The sequence below is a fragment of the Haemaphysalis longicornis genome, unplaced genomic scaffold (assembly GCF_048455015.1).
Source record: "Haemaphysalis longicornis isolate Haplotype H1 unplaced genomic scaffold, Haemaphysalis longicornis Haplotype H1 scaffold_6, whole genome shotgun sequence".
NCBI lineage: Eukaryota > Metazoa > Arthropoda > Arachnida > Ixodida > Ixodidae > Haemaphysalis > Haemaphysalis longicornis.
This window is the reverse complement of record NW_027526407.1, coordinates 9,477,478-9,497,276: the sequence shown is the minus strand read 5'-3', so window position 1 is coordinate 9,497,276 and position 19,799 is coordinate 9,477,478. Positions and strand designations below refer to the sequence as shown.

Sequence of the window (19,799 nt, the reverse complement as noted above, 5' to 3'; positions counted from 1 at the left end):
AACCACAAATGGCTCCAGTATTCTCTGTTCATCCTTATCTCATCTTTTGCCATTCAAGATTTGTAAATACCCCCTCCAGACACACTGTAAATAGTATTGAAAAGATGATATCTCCCTGTCTTACGCCTTTTCTGTTTCGAAATCTATTCCCTTAGTTGTGGAGCGTTATCCTGCCGGTGCATTCCTTATAGGCTTTCATGAAGTATATGTCAGTTTAATCTATTTTCTGTTTTTATTGCGTCTAAAACGGCTGCGGTGAGTACAGAAACAAACGCGTTCTCCTACCCTACCAATGCCAAGTAATTGTGTTCATTGTACTGGGAGGATTTTTTATCCCTTGGTTGACAGCATGAATGTGATCAATGGTTGACTACCGTTACCTAGACTCCGCCTGCTATCTAGGTTTAGGAATCTAGGCTGTCTCGTAAGTGGATAAATATTACTTTGGTAAAAAACTTGCAAAAAACTGAGAACTCAGAGTAGGCTGGTGGGTCAGTAATTCTTGAGGTCCTCGGGGTCTCCATTGTTATGACTCCGAATATTGCTTGTGTTTTTCCAGCCTAGGGCACTTTTTTAGCCTTCAAGTATTCCACAAATAGTGCAGCGAGCTTTTGGTGTACAATATATGTTCCCTGCTTCAAAAGATACACGCTTATCCCGTTTTAACCTTCCACAGTTTGTGAAATCATAGCTTTCAAATTCTTTTAAATTCCGCTTTTGTTATTGTGGTACCTCGCCAATTGAGCTTCTACACTGACTATTTTACCATGTTGAGCAGTCGCTGTTATAGAGTATGGTTGGAATAGTACTGTTACTTTTATTATCTCGTAAAAGTTGTGCGTAATGTGCCCCGTTCTCTCTAATTGCGCCCTTTTCTCATTGCGCAATCACTAATTGCGCACATTCTGTCTTTGCTAGATTTGTCTTCTAGATTTGTCTTCGCTTTATTTTCTGCTAGATTTGTCTTCTGCTAACTGCTAGATTTGTCTTCGCTTTATTTTCTCTCCCCACAATTTGCCGCGTATCCTCGATGACTGCCATATTTTACTTACGAATGTCAAGTGTTTTTCATCTTTTATTCAGTTACCACAGCTCGGCTAGTTCAATTTCATTGGCCCTACTTGACATTTTCATTTTCTTACGTTTGGCAATTATTTCCTTCGTTTTTTAGTTAGTTTTTTATTGTACTATGGGGACTTTTTCTAGTCAATTTCCTATTTCCTGGTTTGTAGAAGAATGGGTTCATTACCCTGAGTTTATTCCTCTCTGCAGATCCTATTAGTGTATCTCCTCGGCTGTTGCAATTATACATGCCGAGTATTCCCACTGACCTTTCTGCCGTTTGCTTCCTCCCCACCTTCCCGTTAAGGTCTTCTACCACGATCGTGAACTGCGTTGTTGCCTTGTTCACTGCTGATTCGGCATCCTCGTAGAAGCTATCTACGGCTTCATCATCATAGCTCGTGCTTTTCGTGTACGCCTGCACTACCCTTAGCCTGTATCAGTTGCTTAGATTGATCACGATAACCGAGACCGTCTCGCTAATGCTGAAAATTTCTTCCAGGTTTCCTGCTATTTCTCTCTGCATTAAAAAACCCACCCCTTGTTCTTTCTCCTCTTGGGGTCCTCTGTAGCACAAAATGTGCCCGCCAGTGAGCTCTATTAGGCCTTGTCCAGTCCTTCTAACTTCGCTTAACCCTAGGATATCCCACCTAATGTCCTAGAACTCCTCTAGTAGTACAGCTAAGCTTCCCTCGCTAGACAGAGTGCGTGCGTTAAACGTTACCACGGTCAAGTTGCAATGGCGGCTGGTCCGCACCCAGGGATTCTTAGCATCCTCTGCTGTATCGCTGTTATGACCACCTCCGTTTACAGGTGCTCTACAGCTGCTGGGTACAGAGGGCCGTGAGTTTAGTTGGTTAGTCATGGGGGGTGGCAGTCAAATGCTGGAGCAGGGAGACCAGTTCGGTATGTGGTGATGGAGGGCTGCTTATATCCACAAGAGGCTTCCAAGCATGGTTGAACCTTTCTACAGTACCCCCCTAGGTATCCGGGATGATGGTTACTTCCTTAGAAGGCAGCACTCCATGACTGCATGACTTCGGCATACGGAGCCACACGAAAATAATGGAGTTGAAGCTGCGAGGCACCTGGCGGTAGCTCCACGGGCCCCGGGCGGAACAGCCGGTAGTTCAGCAGGCCATCCTCACTGTCCTTTGCGGTGGTGACTATCATGGTTCCCGCTGCTATTCTTTTGAAGGGCGTTTCGATTGCTTTTACCATCTGATGTGAACTACCCCAATGCTTGATTTGGGCAGGAGCTGCTGTCCACAATCTCCTGTAACTGGCAGGGAACCTTTTCGATAGTATCGGCAAATCGCCTAACAAAGCTTCATGCCCTAAGGTTCTCCCCCTTGAACGTTCACTTGCTCGCAAAATCATCATCATCATCATCATCATCATCATCATCACTACCCTATCTATGCCCACTGCGGGGCAAAGGCCTCTCCTATGATTCTCCAATTATCTGGGTCCTGTGCCACCTGTGACCAATTTATCCCCGCAAACTTCTTGATCTCATCTGCCCATCTAACTTTCTGCCGCCCCCTGCAACGCTTGCCTTCTCTAGGGATCCACTCGGTTGCCCTTAATGACCAGTGGTTATCTTGCCTTCGCATTACATGCCCTGCCCACGTCCATTTCTTCTTCTTAATTTCTACTAATATGTCTTTAACACCAGTTGGCTCCATGACCCACTCCGCTCTCTTCTTGTCCCTTAATGTTACACCTATCATTTTCCGCTCCATTGCCCACTGAGTCGTTCGCAGTTTAAGTTGAACCCTCTTAGTGGGCCTCTAAGTTTCTGCCCCGTAGGTGAGTACCGGTAAGATGCAGATTTCATACACTTTCTTCTTCAGCGACAATGGTAGGCTGCTATTCATTATCTGAGAATGTCTGCCATATGCACCCCACCCCATTCTGATCCTTCTAATTATCTCTGCATCATTGTTTGGATCTGGGGTCACAACTTGGCCTAAGTAGATATATTCGCTTACCACTTCCACTGCCTCACCACCTATCTCAAACTGCTGTGCTGTCCCGAGGTTATTCATCATTACTTTAGTTTTCTGCATATTAATTTTCAGGCCCACGGTTCTACTCTTTTCGCCCAGTGCGGAAAGCATGCTTTGCAATACGTCCCCCGAGTTACTTAGCAAGGCAACGTCATCGGCAAATATGAGGTTACTGAGGTATTCACCATTAACCCTTACTCCCACCTGTTCCCAATCCAACGTTCTGAATACTTCTTGTAAGCATGCTGTGAATAACATTGGAGAGATTGTGTCTCCTTGTCTGACACCCTTCCTTATAGGTATTTTACTGCTCTCCCTAAGGAGGATGATGGTAGCTGTAGACCCATTGTAGATGTCGTCTAGTATTCTTACATAATGCTCATCTACCCCCTGGTTCAATAATGCCTGAATGACTGCTAGGGTTTCGACCGAGTCAAATGCTTTTTCATAATCTATGAAGGCTATATATAGGGGTTCAGTATACTCAGCGCACTTTTCTATCACCTGATTGATCATGTGAATATGGTCCATTGTTGAATAACCTTTACGGAACCCTGCTTGTTCTTTAGGTTGACTGAAATCTAAGGTTGCAGAGATTCGATTAGCGATTACCTTGGTAAATACCTTGTAGACTGACAGTAAGCTGATCGGCCTATAATTTTTCAAGTCCTTCATGTCGCCTTTCTTATGGATTAGGATGATGTTCGCGTTCTTCCAAGATTCCGGTACCATTGCGGTCATTCGGCATTGCGTATTTGCGTATACAGGTTGGCCAGTTTTTCAAGTACAATTTCTCCGCCATCCTTCAAGAGGTCTGCTGTTATCTTATCCTCACCAGGTGCTTTGCCCCCTTTCATTTCTTTCAAAGCCTTCCTTACTTCTTCTGTCGTTACTGGTGGGATGTCTATCTCCTTCGGTGTCTATCGATGGGATGTCTTCGATGGGATGTCTTCGATGGGATGTCTATCGGCTTCGCGCCAAATATCGTCCCGCCTGGTTCCTCTCCTATGAGGACTGGATCAGGCCACGTGATCGACACCAAGCTCCGTTGGCTGCGTTGTGGCACTTCGTTTGCGAGGCAGCCATGGCCGGACATTATTAACCCCCTCCCTTAAGCCTGCGGCCTCGAGCCATCCAAATAAAAACATTTGTCTGTCTGTCTGTCTATCTCCTCTGAACTACTGTCTCGTTCGGCATTATCCTGTATGTCCCGGCTACTGTACAGGTCCCTATAAAACTCCTCGGCCACTGTGACTATTTTACCCCTATTTGTGATGACATTGCCTTGCTTATCCTTGAGTGCATACATCTGATTTTTCGCCACGCCAAGACGTCTCTTCACTGCTTTCAGGCTACCTCCGTTTTTTACAGCGTATTCGATCCTCTCCATATTATACTTCCGTATGTCAGCTGTCTTACGCTTATTGATTAACTTCGAGAGCTAGGCTAGTTCTATTCTGTCAGCTGCGGTAGAGATTCTCATGGTTCGCCGTTTCCTGATTAGATCTTTCGTCTCCTGTGAAAGTTTACCAGTATCCTGTCTAGCCATAGTGCCCCCTACTTCTACTGCACAGTGCGTGATAATGTCTGTAAGGTGGTCGCTGGCTTCCGGTGTCGTAAGCTCGGCTTCCTCATTAAGGGAGGAATATCGGTTCTGCATCACGATCCTGATTTCTTCTACTTTACGTCTTACTGTTAGCTTATTTATCGGCTTCTTTCGTACTAACTTGTTGCGGTTCCTCCTCAAATCTAACCTAATTCGAAATCTTACCATGCGGTGGTCACTACACCTTACCCTTCCGAGCACTTCCACATCCTGCACGACGCCGGGGTTATCGCATAATATGAAGTCTATTTCATTTTTGTGCTCCCCATTCGGGCTTCTCCAGGTCCACTTCCGACTCTCCCGTTTACAGAAGAAGGTATTCATTATGCGTAGGTTATTCCATTCTGCAGATGCAACTAGTAGGTCCCCCCTGCTATTTTTACAGCCCAGACCATAGTTCCCAACTGCCTTGTCTCCAGCCTGATTCTTGCCTACTTTAGCATTGAAGTCCCCCATAACTACGCTATACTGTGTTTTTACTTTAGTCATTGCCGATTCCACATCTTCATAGAAGCGTTCCACTATTTGGTCGTCGTGGCTGGATGCGGGCGCGTAGCCCGGCACCACCATGAGCTTGTCCTCTTATTGAGCCTAATTACAAGACCTGCTGCCCTTTCGTTAATGCTATAGTATTCTTCTATGTTGCCAGCTATGCTTTTATTGACTAGAAATCCCACTCCCAGCTCTCTTCTGCCCTCTAGACCCCGGTGATATAGGACGTGTCCATTTCTCAGCACCGTAAAGGCTTCGCCTGCCCTCCTAACCTGGCTAAGCCCTATTACATCCCCTTTATTGCCCTCTAATTCCTCGAACAACACCTCGAGACTTGCTTCGCTAGAAAAGGTTCGCGCGTTAAACGTTGCCAGGTTCAGATTCCATTGGCGGCCTGTCCGGATCCAGGGATTCTTAGCACCCTCTGCTGCGTCACAGGTCTGACCACCGCCGTGTTCAGTTGCTTCGCAGCCGCTGGGGACTGAGGGCCGAGGGCTAATTGGCGTATTCATGGGAGGTTGCGGCCGTTACTGCACCAGGGTGGCCAATCCTGCTCTGCTGAGGGAGTGCATTACCGGCAATGGTCGCCGGGGTCAGGCCGCACCCCAAGCCCCTTTGCGCAATTCCATCAATACGCGGATTTTTTTTTTCAATCCGGTGGGAATTGTCCGGCACCGGGATTCGAGCCATGGTCCTTCTGCACGCGAGATGGGTGTTCTACCTCTAAGCCATCGCTGCTCTACCTCTACGCCACTTCTGCATCGCAAAATCAAGAGCGCGACAACTGTGCTCCAGCAGCCACCCCCGCCTTAAGGTAGCTCACCTGACTGTTCTGGGATGTCGTCTTGAAAATACCCACCCGAGTTATATTTTCCTGCTCTATTTGTTAGCAAAACCGTCTCAGCAAAAAAGTTGGCTGCTCCTGGAACTCGCTCGCAGCAGTAAAAGCTGCCGCAGAACCAAAGCCAACCACAATATAACTGGCTTATGAACTAACGTCACCTGTGAAATCGCCTGAGAATTCTCCTCTTTGAAAAACTGGCGCTTTCTTGCGATCAACGAGCCCCCTTCAGAGCCGAGCAAAGGATTTACTGTTTCAAAGCAATTTTGAGCGGAGTCTGTATGGCATGGAGACGTAAGCACTCCGGAAGAATGGAGACGGCGATGCCATTGCTCCCGCTCTCTGCCGCACCAAAGAATACATAACTTCTCGCTCTTTGTCCTGCGTCGGATCAGCACCAACTCCTCCTCGAACTCGTATCTAACTCCTGTCTTGTCAGCGAGACACGATCGCTGCGGCTTGCACAACATAGAGCGTGCATCTCTCAGACGTACCATATGGTACACGTACAAGTTTTACACACTTGCCGTCACAGCCCTCTCGGGCACGAAAAACGTCTGCGTGCAACCAACATGCTTGACGCATTTTGTCCGGAAAATATTCTGGAACAAGCGTAGCAGGGTGCGTCTGCAGTGCCGCAAACACCGTCCAGAGAGGTAGCCTGAACCACGCCTGCGGACAATGTAGCAGACGCAGTAAAGATGGCCAACCACCTCCTCTCCGGACATGTCCACACACACCATAGCCGCCGCAGGCTCGGCGTTGTTCTCGGCGCTCTAGCGACCTTGAATTCACCTAAAGACGATCTGTACGTTCGGCATCTTGTGTAATACTGGGCGTCTTGGGGGCGACCTGGGCAGTACTTTTGCGTTGGCCGCCACACTATCTCCCGGCATATCGACCTTTTGTGCCCCCGCATCCACGGCAGCCACGCCAGGGTCACCGATAACAGAATCATGCTTACACAAAGCTGAATGGCGCTCAGGAATCACGCCATCCGGTGGTCATCGTTAATGGGAGGCAAGCACTGACGGTGCGCGACAACAGTTCCCACCTTTATGAGTAGTCCGACGTGGCCCTCGTGTTCCGTTAATGTCACCCAGACCGGCGGTTCGATCTGACTCTTCCGCGCCACTTTTGCGCACACAGCGAACGGAGCGGAATTCCATATATAGCGCGCTACTGAACTAGCAGCTCGCCAAACCGGTTTAAGACATCGAGTCTCTCCCCAAAGCGCGCACCGGGTCGGAATGGGGGTTCTCCACGGTTTCCACAGCTTCAAGATTTGCGCAACTTAGTGCAAGCTTCGCCAAGTTTTTTTAGCAGCTGTATTCTGTGCCTTGCTGTGTGTTTTGTTGGCATGCCTTTTCTCACTAAGTTCATTTACTGCCATTTACTCGTACATTTTTGTACGTGGGCGGCAGAATCGTTCAGTCAATTAGAAAAACATTTCTCCCGATTGCTTCTGACTGTCTGGTCTCTACACGCGTCTACAACAGAACCCGGTGCACGCGGGGGCTAGAAGCTGAATTCGGCTTTCTTGCTACACCAACAAGCGTCGGAATTACCCGTTCGGCAAGCCTAACTGATCACTGCGGCGCCCCATTCTTAACGCTGTTTCTCCATGCACCGCGCATGCAGCAGCAATTTCATGGCGCTACCTGAGAAGACGGCTAACATTGGCTCGACTGTTTAAATCGTGTCGACACATTTGATGGATTGGTTGATGAGCGCAAGGTCATAAATGCTTTCCTCTCGCCGAAACGGTGAGCCCGGGCGTCGTCCAAGACGCACAAGCACTCGCTCACAAGCTTGGAGTCGTTTCGGCGTCAGTTGCGAAACGTACAGCCACAACCAGAAGGAATGGCGAAACGTGCCCTCCAGGTTGAGGCTATACAGTCACTTGATAGTGTTCCTATATTTGCTGAACACCTGTTCCGTCCCTTTAAGTGTGGGCAACCCACCGTGAGCAAAGGAACAAAAGTGCACCAGCACAAGCGGGGCGTTAATTGGAAGCATTAAAAATGGCTTGTCAGGAGCAAACCGACCACCGCACCCAAATTTATGCGAGCGGTGGGAACAATGATGCGCTCACGGCAGCAACGTGAAACGCAGTTCTGCGGCCAGATGAATGTGTTACTTGTACAATACCCTGCTACTTGCCCACAGCACACCAACTTGTGCCTAGCATGCAAAGAACTCCAGCTCCTATTCGGTGGTGACCGGGGCCAACACACGGCACCATCTAATCGTCCTCTGTGATAAACCTCGGCGACAAGTGGAGCCCGTGAAAATACCTTGATGAGAGGGTGTTGTACAAACCTATTCCGACATACTACAAACGACATCTGGTATGCAACATTCAGTTACATGAGACGCCAGATTCCTGCCTCCTCCTGCCTTGGTGGCGCCTATGTTACTGCCTGCCGCCCCACCGGCCGTTCCGTGAGTTCTGGAATGCGACTCATTATGAAGCAAGGTGACACAAAAAAATGTATGATTGGGGCACGTCTGGCAAAAGGCCAATCAGCTATAACTGCGGAAAAACCCGTCTTGTATTTCGCTGCTGCCCCTTTTGCGAAATAGGACCCTATTGATTTGCGCGGAATCAGCCGCGAGCGGTCTCTACCGAGTGGCCACAAGAAACTCTGAAGTATCTGTTCATTCATAAATACATTTACTCACCAGATGACGCATCAGTCTACATCTCGAATATACCGATTAAATTCTGCAACGGTCGTTCTCTTACTTCGGGACAGACGAGAAAGGAGACCACAAGCCAGCCTGAGGATACCAATGACGCTACCGCTAAACAGTGTCTATCCAGCAAGACGAATTACCCAGACTGAAGGAATATAAATATTTGGGAGTGTGGATAAACGAAGGTGGTAACTACTAAAGAACTCACGAGGAGCAACTTAAGGGTAAGGGAAAGCGAAACGCAGCTATAATAAAGCATACAGCTCTGGGGGGTATAACAAATATAAAGTAGTCAGAGGAATATGGAAAATAGTAATGGTTCCGGGTATCACGTTTGCGAATGCTGTACTCTGCCTTAAATCAGGCCTTGAATTGAACCAAAGAACGATAGGACGTTTCGTCTTCGGCGCGCATGGAAGAATAACGAACGAAGCAGTACAGGGAGATATGGTATGCGCGTTGTTTGAAGTTCCACAACCACAGAGTAAAATATGTTTTTAGATGAGGCTGAGAGCGATGGATCAGCGAAGGTGGGCAGGTAAGGTTTGTAGGTACCTATACTTGTAAAGCGTGGACGCGCAGTGGCTAAGGGAGACTAGAAGGCTAACGATTAAGTACGGACAAAACAGTGGAGAATCCAAAACACCAAGGTAGCCAAAAAAAGGCAAGGCAGCTTCAAAAGAATAAATGGAGAGAATAAATCAAAGCTAAAACGTAGTTAGAGGTGTAAAGGGCTGAGAAATTGAGCATCAGAAACAAAAACTACTACGATAAATTCCAGGGCAGTGCTTTTCTTTTTGAGGCTAGAGCAGGTTACTTGCGAACTAAGAGCTGTGTGAGGAAGTATTCACTAAGTGATGGTGTATATGTGGTATGCCTAAAAGGAACAGAAACTATGCGGCACATAGTGTTAGAATGCGAGGGTAGCTATCCAAATGTTCATGAGAGAAATATTTTGCTTTCATAAGCCCTAGGATTTAAGGGTAGCACCGAGGAAGTTAGCTTCAAGGCTGTCGAGGGGTCGAAAAGAAGATTAGAATACTGGTGGACGAAAAGCAGAGAGGGGAATATTGCCTAGGACAGTTACCACTTGTAACAGAAAAAAGTACTCTGTGCCTTATAAGCTTTTTGTACCTACCCTAAGCAGCACCAGTATTAAACCAGGAATATAAAACATACGCATATTAGTCCTTTTTGGAACGATAACATGTCATCGCCCCGCTAGAAAAGGGAAACCAATAGTAATCATCCTCAGGAAACCGAATTCAGTAAGCGCCGTGGGTGAGCCCACTTGGTATCGGCACCAAACGGATTTTCCATTCCACGACGAACATTGCTGCAATTGACCTAAATGACGTATTGCGAAGAAGGAATCATTACCTCCGCCTTTCCTGCGTACGTCGGCACTCGTCCACGAAACACTCTTGTCTACACTCGCGCGGATTACTCCGGTGTCAATGGCTCCCTCGCGGCGCGAAGAGCAACCAACACCCACAAGAACTACACATGTGCAAAAAAATATTTGCTGCTGCCCAAATCCGGCCTGTTTCACCATCCACTAAGTACATGCTTGCATATTTATACTCACGTTTTTGAAAAAAAATGAGTAGAAACCCTGATTTTCTTGAGGTATGGACAAGCCCGACATTTAACTCCGACTGAGTCGGCTAGTCTGTGTGACCCGGGGACTGGCTGAGCTGAGTAAATGGCAGACCGAAATACTCTGAACATTTTTTTTTTGCTCAGAGATCAAGCGTCTATTGTGCAATAACACAGTTTCCTACTTGAAGCTGGCCAAAATGCCAAGCACCAAAGTTGAGCGAAGTTTTCACAATTTTAAAAAATCTTACCAAATACGAAACAGACGTTAACCTTAACGTGACAACGCCACAACCGTAAAGAGTGCAACCTTCTTAACATAGTAGGTTTTTTTCGGGGACCCTTTCACTAAGTCTTCAAACTGTGGCAGAACACGCCACCAAACATCGCATCATAAGGCACGAAAGAACCTACTCGATCACCTGCGCTCTTAGGAAGTGTTGGCACCAAAGGACTGGGATGCTATTTGTAGCTAAGTAAAACAAACGTTTTCAGACTAAATTACGCAAACAAAAAAAAAAACCCTGAGCATCACATGCGGTCCTGCTGAAGACGAAAGGAGGTAGTTTTTGTTTCTGCGATTATCACAGGAACCTCAACACAGTTGCAAAACAGACATGGGTTCTGTGCCACGTATCATGACTCTTAGGTCGGCTGTAGATGTTGCACGCGTCCGCTCGAAAACCTTCGGCTGCGCACACTGCAAAATTGACTTTAATGAGCGGCGTCGGAAAAAAACAGAGCCCGATGTACTTCATAAACAGAAATGCCACCCATTTCTAATATCTCCGCTCACTGCCACCTTCCAGAGATTGACGCAAAATATTTTGCTTGCAACAATATGTGAGTGATAGCAGAATTTTTTACATGTCGTTGAACTTTTTGAGATATTTCAAGGCCACTTCGGGTGCCTCCCCGCAAATCTAGATGCTAACTGATTGGCCCGACACTCCAAAAAACCGAGGTAAAGTCAGTTTGGTTCCGAAGAACTGAAGTTCTTAGGCCACAATGTCAGTGCCGAAGCCGGGTGCCTCAATTCCGATTAGGCTTACACCGTAGCTGCTTTTACAGTTTTTTTTTTTCATTTAAATATTTAACAATAGCGGAGCCCTTAATAAGGTTGAGGAGAAATGGCGTGCAAGTTTATTCCAGAAGGAAAGAGCACGCAGAGTTGGACGCGCCTAAAATTTGCTACATGACACCGTGTTCTTCAACATTTTGATGAGGACGATGACGCGTACTTGCACAGAGACGCAAGCAGCTGGGGCAAATGTGTCGCAAGTGTTACTGGCCACAGCTGTGTGAAATTTTAAGTAAATTGCCACGACCTGCCGGGACATTCCTGAAAGCAAGACGCTATCTGCAAATTGAGTTGGAAATCTCTAGCCAAACAATTTTCGGAAATATTCTGTTCAAGAAGTGGGCACGCAAATTTTATGTTTTTTCCTCGGTCCTATAACGAGAGGTGTATTGTTGCTGCTCCAGGTTACTTGGCTCACTCTTGCGTGACCAAGGCTCCTCTTCGGGGCACGGACAACAAGTTTGCGAATTTCTTCATGTGTGGAAACAAAACAAAACGCATGGTTCGCGATGATCATGTCTTGCCCTTCTTCGATGATGATGATGACGATGGTTTGTTTTTTGACGCAAGGGCGACTACGGGGAAAGAGCGCCAAGAAAAAGTTGTTGCTGACGAGGAGATGGCTAGTGTAAAACGTTCAAATAAAATTATACACCAAATGACAGAAAAGACAATGTAGATGATTGGTATAAAGGGCCCGGGTGTCAATATACATGGCGCGTAATGAGATGTCGCTTTCAAGTGTATGATTAACAACAAGTACACCATAAACCTCTGCCATAAAGATAGTAGAATAATAATTCAGAGTTTTAGTGACATTAAGGCCAGGTCTAGGCGCAGCGCAGGACACAGAGTTGGCAGTTTTAGATGCGTCCGTATCAAATTCAGAATGTGATACTTCTGCTGCAAATACAAGAAGTGCTGCAGAATTGCCTATCTGGTAGCTAGGTTTTTATCTATATGTGTGAAAGATGTATCGCATGATATAGGGCGCATGTGCGATGGTGCTAAACATCTGTTACAGAAGTTTGGATGGAATCTAAAAAGGATACAGCAAGCTCTGACGCTTCCTCCATAACTTTGCGGGAGAAGGGTGCAGAGAACGATGGTCGATTTAGCAGGAGTTCAGTAATGAAAGTTTCATGAAAAACTGATTTAAAGGGATGGTGAGGCATAGATAAAATTTTAAAAGCTTAAAGGAGGTCGGTGTATGGTCGCTGACATTGTGGGTTCCATTTATAAAACTCCACATAGAGGCTTTCGATCGGGCTAGTGCGGAAGGCATCACATGCTAGGCGAATCCCTCGACGAAGCACCGGATCCGGAATTTCGAGGGACGTTTTACTTGCTGACACATAAGCAACACTTTCATTGTCCAATTGTGAACCTATCAGGCTAGTAAAAACACGTAAAAGAAGTTTGTGAGAAGCATATGAAGTGTAGGACAGAACTTTGAGTATAGTCATAGCCCGAAAGCATTTATGTCTAAGACGTTTTATATATAAAATGAATCTGAACTTTTATTCAAGGACTCACTTAAACACTTGTTTTCATTTCTTACTGGAATTGAGACACCATTGAGTTTGATGTCTGGATCCGCCCAAATGCCACGCCTTTTAAAAACAAAACACAAGTACAATTTACCTAAATAAATACAAAACCGTTGCTATCTGGCTAAACAGCTAGCTTATTAACACCAATCTGGACTTGACGCTCGCAGATAGACAGGTTACAAGACCTAAAGGAAAATTGTATGTCGTCTACATAGATTTAGCATGAAATTGATTGTGGCAATGCCTTCCTGAGTGAATTCATTTTTACAATAAAGGGAGTGCAACTCAAAACTCCGCCTTATGAAACGCCGTTTTCTTGCACATGAACCCTTGAGAGTGCGCTGCCAACTCTCACACGAAATGTTCTTTCGGCCAAATAACTAGCAAGAGGGTTCATCATGTTAGCCGACATTCCAAACGACGACAAATGGCTAAGGATACCATACTGCCAAGCAGTATTATATGCCTTTTCAAGGTCAAAGAATACTGTTACACAGTACTGCTTGTGGAGGAAGCCATCATTTATATATGCCTATAAAGCAAAGAGTTGACCGTTCGTAGATCGCCCCTCCCTGAAGCCTGCCTGGCAGCCTTAGGGAACACCATTGTAATAAAAAAAGTACACGAGTCTCCTGTTTATCACCTTCTCGAAGAGCTTACAGAGGCAGATTGTCAGGGAAACGGGACGATAATTTGCAGGAGAGGAAGGGTCCTTCCATTCCTTCAGGAACGCCACTACTATGGCCTCCCTCAAGAGCGTGGAATGGGTCCCGAAAGTCATATTTTGTTGTATAGGTGTAGGAGTGTTTCAAGTGTGTCTGGGCGTAGCTGTTGTATCATGGTGTATGTAATCGTATCTGCACAGGAGCTGTGGGTTTACATGTGCTCAGGGCAGCCTTCAACTCGTGCTGTGTAAATTCAGAATTGTAACCGATTTTGACTTGTAATTGTCACGAAGGGACTCTTTTTAACAAGCGGTTTAGTGTTTCAGGAAGTGTTTGTGTAGTGTGCTGAACTGATAACGTCTTGGAAGTGTTGTCCAAGTGTGCTAGCCTGATATGCGAGCAGGTTCCCTGTTTTGCTGACCAGGGGCAGGCTGTATGTATGTTGTCCTTTGATTTTGCGTATATTGTCCATACCTTGTGTGTGCCTGTGTATGAACTAATGGATGCAAGGACGGTGCGCCAACTCTTATTTTGCCTCACGGCGCACGCGCTTACCAGATGCCATTGCCCTTTTTAATAATACAAGGTTATTACATGTGGGGCACTGACGGAGGTTACCCCACGCCTTATTCTGGCACTCCCGCGCTCACCTACAGTCCTCATTCCACCACGCCGCCTCTGGTTGCGCGGGGCACTGGAGGCGTCGTGAATGGACCTTTCGGTGGCACGGAGGATGTGCGCCGTGATGATTTGGGCTGCTTCCTCCATGTGCAGTAGTTTTATGGATGTGTGGTGTAGTTGAGATGATTCTGTGTATGTACTACAGTTTGCTTTTGATTCATTAAACCTGTTTTGGGAAGATGGACTGCTTGGGCCTTTACGTATATATGTTAGTGAAGTGGGGAAGTGGTCACTACCATACGGGTCAGTGCCCACGCCCCACCCAGCACAAGGAAAGATAACTGCGGAACCAATAGCTAAGTCAAGATGTTAGTATGTATTGTGTCCTAAGGTATGGTATGGAGGCTGTTTTGTGTAGGAAAGGCATGCTCCAGAGTATGCAAGAAACTTCTCTATCGGGCGACCTCGGGCATCTGTTCGGGAGGGGCCTCAAAGAGAGTCGTCCGCATTTACGTCGCCTGTGAGGATGTATGATTCGGGTAGCTGGTCAACCTGTGCCTGCAAATCAGAGCTCAGAATTGCAAAATCAGAAGGGATGTAAAGAAGCATACCATTATCAACTTACTAAATATTATCGTTCCAATTGCTACAGCTTCAAGAACAGTGCTTAAAGAGAGTGGGTGGCATGCTAACAATTTCCGCGCAACAATGGCCACACCGCCCAAAGAGTGTGTTCAGCCAACCCTGCCTTTGCTGAATACCATGCACCTATTTAAAAATTCATTTTTTTGGAATTGAAGTTATTTTCTTGGACACATATGATACTTGACTGATTGCCATGCAGCATCTTATACATATCGTCAAGATTTTTAAGCAGGCCTCTGCAGTTCTATTGAATGATATTTCCTGTTCCGATTATTTACATTTAGGGATGACTGGAGTGTGTGTGTTGTGTGCGTGTGTGTTCATGTTCTGTCTTGCGGGGCTGTTGCTCAGGGATTGGGCTTTTTGAGCCTTTCTGTAGGATTGGAAGTCGGAGGCCGCTCGTTGCGCTGCGTTGCAGGGAAGAACGGCCCTACGTCTATCTACTCGTCAGATGTCAGACGGGCCTGGCCCCCCAGGCCTGGCCCCCCTTCTGGGGCCATTCGTTTGACGCACCACCGCCGACAGCATTGAGGGCGCCAGAGGTGGCACGGGTGGTACGGTGGTGGAGGGAACCGATGCGGGGACGCTTATTTCCATCTTCTCGGCACCCTCCAACGCACTGGAGCACGGGGAAGCCATGCGCAGGAGCGGCATCAGTCCCAGCAGAGACGGCTGGCACTACAACCGCTGCTACCTCAGCAAGCGGTGCAGTGACGGGTTGGGCTGCCTGCGGCAACCCAGCCGGGGGTGGGTAAAGGACCATGTCAGACTCGCTTAACTGGGTCCCTGTGCAAACCAGACGCCGCTCCGCTTCCCGGCGAGTTGCGTCGGTGTACTTCACCACAGGGAAAGTTCCGAACCGGTTTTACGCCTCTGGGAAGGAGATGTTCACAGTTACCTCGAAGTTAATTTTATTTTTCTCGATTTGAAATTGTTCACATTTGCAGGAGTACGCCGCTTGCGGCCCCCTGCAGTTCACACAATTAAAGGTGTCGGATGGGCATTTGTCCTTCGGATGATCGTGTGCCGAGCCTTTTGCACAGATCGTTCAGCCACGGCAAGAGTTTGTACCGTGGCCGAACCATTGGTACTAAAAAACAGTGCCGTGGGTTCGGGATGTAGGGACGTCTCACAGTAGTGACGCCCTGATCCTTCAAGCCCACAACGAGATTCGCATCAGTTTCGTTCAGAAGATCTGTCTCGGATATCACACCGTGCAAGCTGTTGACGCTCCGATGGGGTGAGACCCTGATGACTAGATCAGAAAGTGTAGTCTGACCTAGAAGCATTGTCGACTGCTGCTTGTCATTTACCTCGATGAGGAGTTCACCAGTCGTTTGTTTTTTGGCCTTAAACGATTTTCCTATTATGGCTTCAAGATATTTTGCGATCACGATTGACTGCGATGCAAGAGGGTGGGTTGAATTGAGAAATTCCATCCCAAGAAATTTAGAGTAATGATCCAGATCAGGAAAGGTTATCGACGGGAACAGGGGAAAAGATATTTTAGTGCGGCCCCTTTTCAGGGACCGATCACGTTTTGGGTAGGGAGGGTTTAAACAATACCATATTACATGGTAAAAATGCAGGGAGACCAGTGTATTTTCTTCGTCAGCTTTACCCTGATAGCTCCAGAGGTCCCGGAGCGCCCTGCCTGGTAAACAGACAGGCAGCCCATCTGCCGGAGCTTGACCTAGGCTCCGACAGCCACCGTTTGAAGCTTCTACCCTTCACCTGAAAACACATCGCCACGGTTGACCAGAGATTGTTTGGGGGCTCGGGGTACGTAGTGTCGCCAATACCGTCACCAATACTACTCAAGGTGCCCCGTGCGCGGTCGTTATTTCGAGAGTGCACCTTTTTCCTACAGTATGAAAAAACCGATTACACGAATTTATTACTTTAAGTTGTCACCCTCAAGTACCACATTTTTTTTATCATTACAAATTAATTTTTGGATGCTCCCGCATCACTATTACCTCAAAACGTCGCCAAATTTGCAGTATTTCTAACCTAATGAAAAGTGAATAGCACTACTTTATAAAAAAAATTATGCGTAAATGTTTCAAAATTAAACACAAATATTTTATAAAACGAATTGTCTTTACACACATAATGTCATATATATTAAAGCACGGACAAGTTCTGTTACAGAACTTTGAGATCAGCGTAGTGTTGTGTTTTTGTAGGGCCTATTGAGCATGAGATTGCTGTAAATTGTTGTAGATTAGAGGATGAAACGCCAGCTCGTATTTCGTAGCTTCTATACCTACGGCATACAATAATTTCTCATTTGTTTTTGCTTCAAGTTTTGTTCAGTGGCGAAAGGTACAGAAGATCTAACTACATACGACCTGGCCCCTTGCGTGTTCTCACTGCTGAGGTGACAAGAAATACTAAGATCCGCGTTCATACCTTGTAGTATGGTGCTTAGTTTTCTGAGGCAACGAAAAGTTACCTCACAAAGAGAAACTAAAAATTTCAGGGAATATTGTGTCGTTAGATTACCAATTGTATTACAAGATCGGGTATTTCACTTGCTGCCTCACTGAGTTTTTAGGTTAAAACATTTCGGCGGAATAACGTAAAAGTGATTTTACTGAAATTACTGTGAAATTACTAAGAAAGTGAAATTACTGAAAGAGAAAGGTTTGCAGTAGGAAAGATGAAAATGCGGGTTGTTTATATCAAAATCAAAATACCGCACTTGGAATTGATGACTTTTGAAACTAGTGCAGGTTCCAAATGAATTGGAAAATTTTCAGTCGTCCTAAAACCAGGTCTTAAGACCAATATTTTGTTACTTCCCGCTACTATCCCGTTAAAGTAGAAACGCACAACTGGCAATAGATATTGCACCTTTTAATGGCCGGAAATATTTTGAAAACATACCTCGTAATGTAGTTACCACAATTTGAAATGGAGGATTGGTTTTATTACCTTTCTTTGATATAAATTTTCCATGAAGCAATTTGGAGATACTGAAAAACAAATACGAAATGATTGAGGCTTTTAAAATAACCAACGAAAAACATATAGCTTACTTGATTTCATCTCTGTTGTAGTTCCTGGTGAAGTAAACGTCTTTCAAGGATATGTTGATCACTTTATCTCGCTTGCAATAAACGCATTCATCTGCAAGCGTCGCATTTACGGTCCAAATGTAGTTGAGCGTATGCATAAACTGAAAAAATAGTGTCTTCAGCTTCGTTTTTTTGGTACTAGTGTTGTAAATAGGCATATAAAAACCTAATAGCTTCAAAGGCGATAGTTAACGACAAATAGATAACCGCTTATTCTGCAAAACAGAGAACCTGCGAGATGGCTTTAATCGCTTAAAAATACCACAAAGGACACCATGTGTTGCGTTTTGTGTGCTTTCAGTATCTGTGTTAAAGAGTTCTCATCTTGACGCATACTTGCGACGATCACCACTGGGTCATTGTCAAGACACCTGAAACGTATGATGAATACAATATTGCAGACAATATTTTTGCTGTAAGTGGAGGTCTTACCTGAAATGCTAAATCAATATACTTTCCCGTACACAATGTTATAGCTAGAAAAAAACATTTGAAAGCCTATTTTACACTAGTTTATATACAATATTAGGGTTTGTTTCGGTACGTTTCTTTGAAAGGTTTAGATATAATTCCTAGAGAACGCCTGGTTAAACAAAACAAAATAAACAAAAAAATTAGACAACTTAAGTGAAAATTGACAGGAAAGCTATAGTATAGATAGAGACAGTACAGATGGCTGTCGTGATTACTTAATCTCGACCGGAAAGGTCGTCGTGCCGAGGAGGGAACTTAAAAAGATGCTTGGAATGTTGCGAATGTGAGGAGGGGCATGGGGACGACAAGGATTTCTCTCGAGGGCGTCGACATTCGTTCCCCGGACAACTTCGCCTTGGGCTAATAAGGAAGCTTTTTCCATCAACGCCTCCGTGACAGTGCTCCTGAAAACTTATTTTCATGTTGGTAAAAAGAAAGATTGTGGACAGGAGAGTTAAAGAATGAGCGAGGCGTCAGCTTGAGAATTGGATTCCGTTTAAATATAGATCGTGTAGACAATAGACTGGTAGTCAGCAGATGTAACAGCAGAAGCGAGTAGTTTGGCTTCTTCTAGGAGGTTAACGTCTTCGGATGAAGTAGTGAGTATTTCCTGAAGTGCTGAAGTGCACCGAGTTTATCTGGAAATGAAACATGTGTGAATACAAGCGGCTGTAGATATTGCGCTTGATTTTTTTTGTAATATACCACAGAACGACTGTAGCCGACCGATTTTTCCCGCCTGGAGGGGTACGAAAAGTATTCCTAACGAAGGGCAGTCCGAAAAACTCGTGACTCATTACTTCTGTGGAACCAGTGACCGTTCCTCAGGAAAGTCGGAAATATCCTGGAAGTCCGACTTTTAAGTAGCCGAAAGCTCGGCTACTGTATTACGGTGAGTGGTATAAGGCTTTTTGTCTATGTGTCAGCAACGGTGGCTACAGTAAGGTCGTGGGGTATGTAGCTGTCTAACGTTTCGTATAAGTTAGGGGGTACGGTGCGGTTATATAATGTCTGCGATGTACGACGACCTGTAGGAGTTACCGAGCAGCATTGACATTGGTGGCTTCGATGGATGTGAATGATAACGAAAACCATGGGAAGACCCAAAGATATAGTTGTTGCCTCGTGGATAAGCGCCTTAATTTTTTTTTCATGGTGCGCCTGAAGACAATCTGTGGTGCATGATACAAAATTTGGGAGAAAATAAAGGTATCACGCAGTGAAAAAGCTGCCGTTTTTTAGAACTCTGCAGTGCCGAAGGGAGAAGGCACATCATTTCAAGGGTGGTTTTAAACTCACGAAAAATGGGAGCAGTACGATACTGCGGTTACGTTTGCTTGAAGGAGTCGAAGCCTGTCGAAGGAA

General features: G+C 45.8%; 1 long non-coding RNA gene across 1 annotated transcript in view; it reads right to left on the bottom strand.

Moving 5' to 3' along the window:
• LOC144141381 (uncharacterized) overlaps positions 1 to 19,799 on the bottom strand; it is a 39,549-nt gene that overhangs the window by 13,134 nt on the left and 6,616 nt on the right. The window contains exons 2-3 of the long non-coding RNA XR_013316567.1: positions 17,922 to 18,061; positions 17,770 to 17,858 (exon numbers count right to left, since the gene is read on the bottom strand). This is a non-coding gene — a long non-coding RNA (uncharacterized LOC144141381). The remainder of the gene's footprint in view (positions 1 to 17,769; positions 17,859 to 17,921; positions 18,062 to 19,799) is intronic.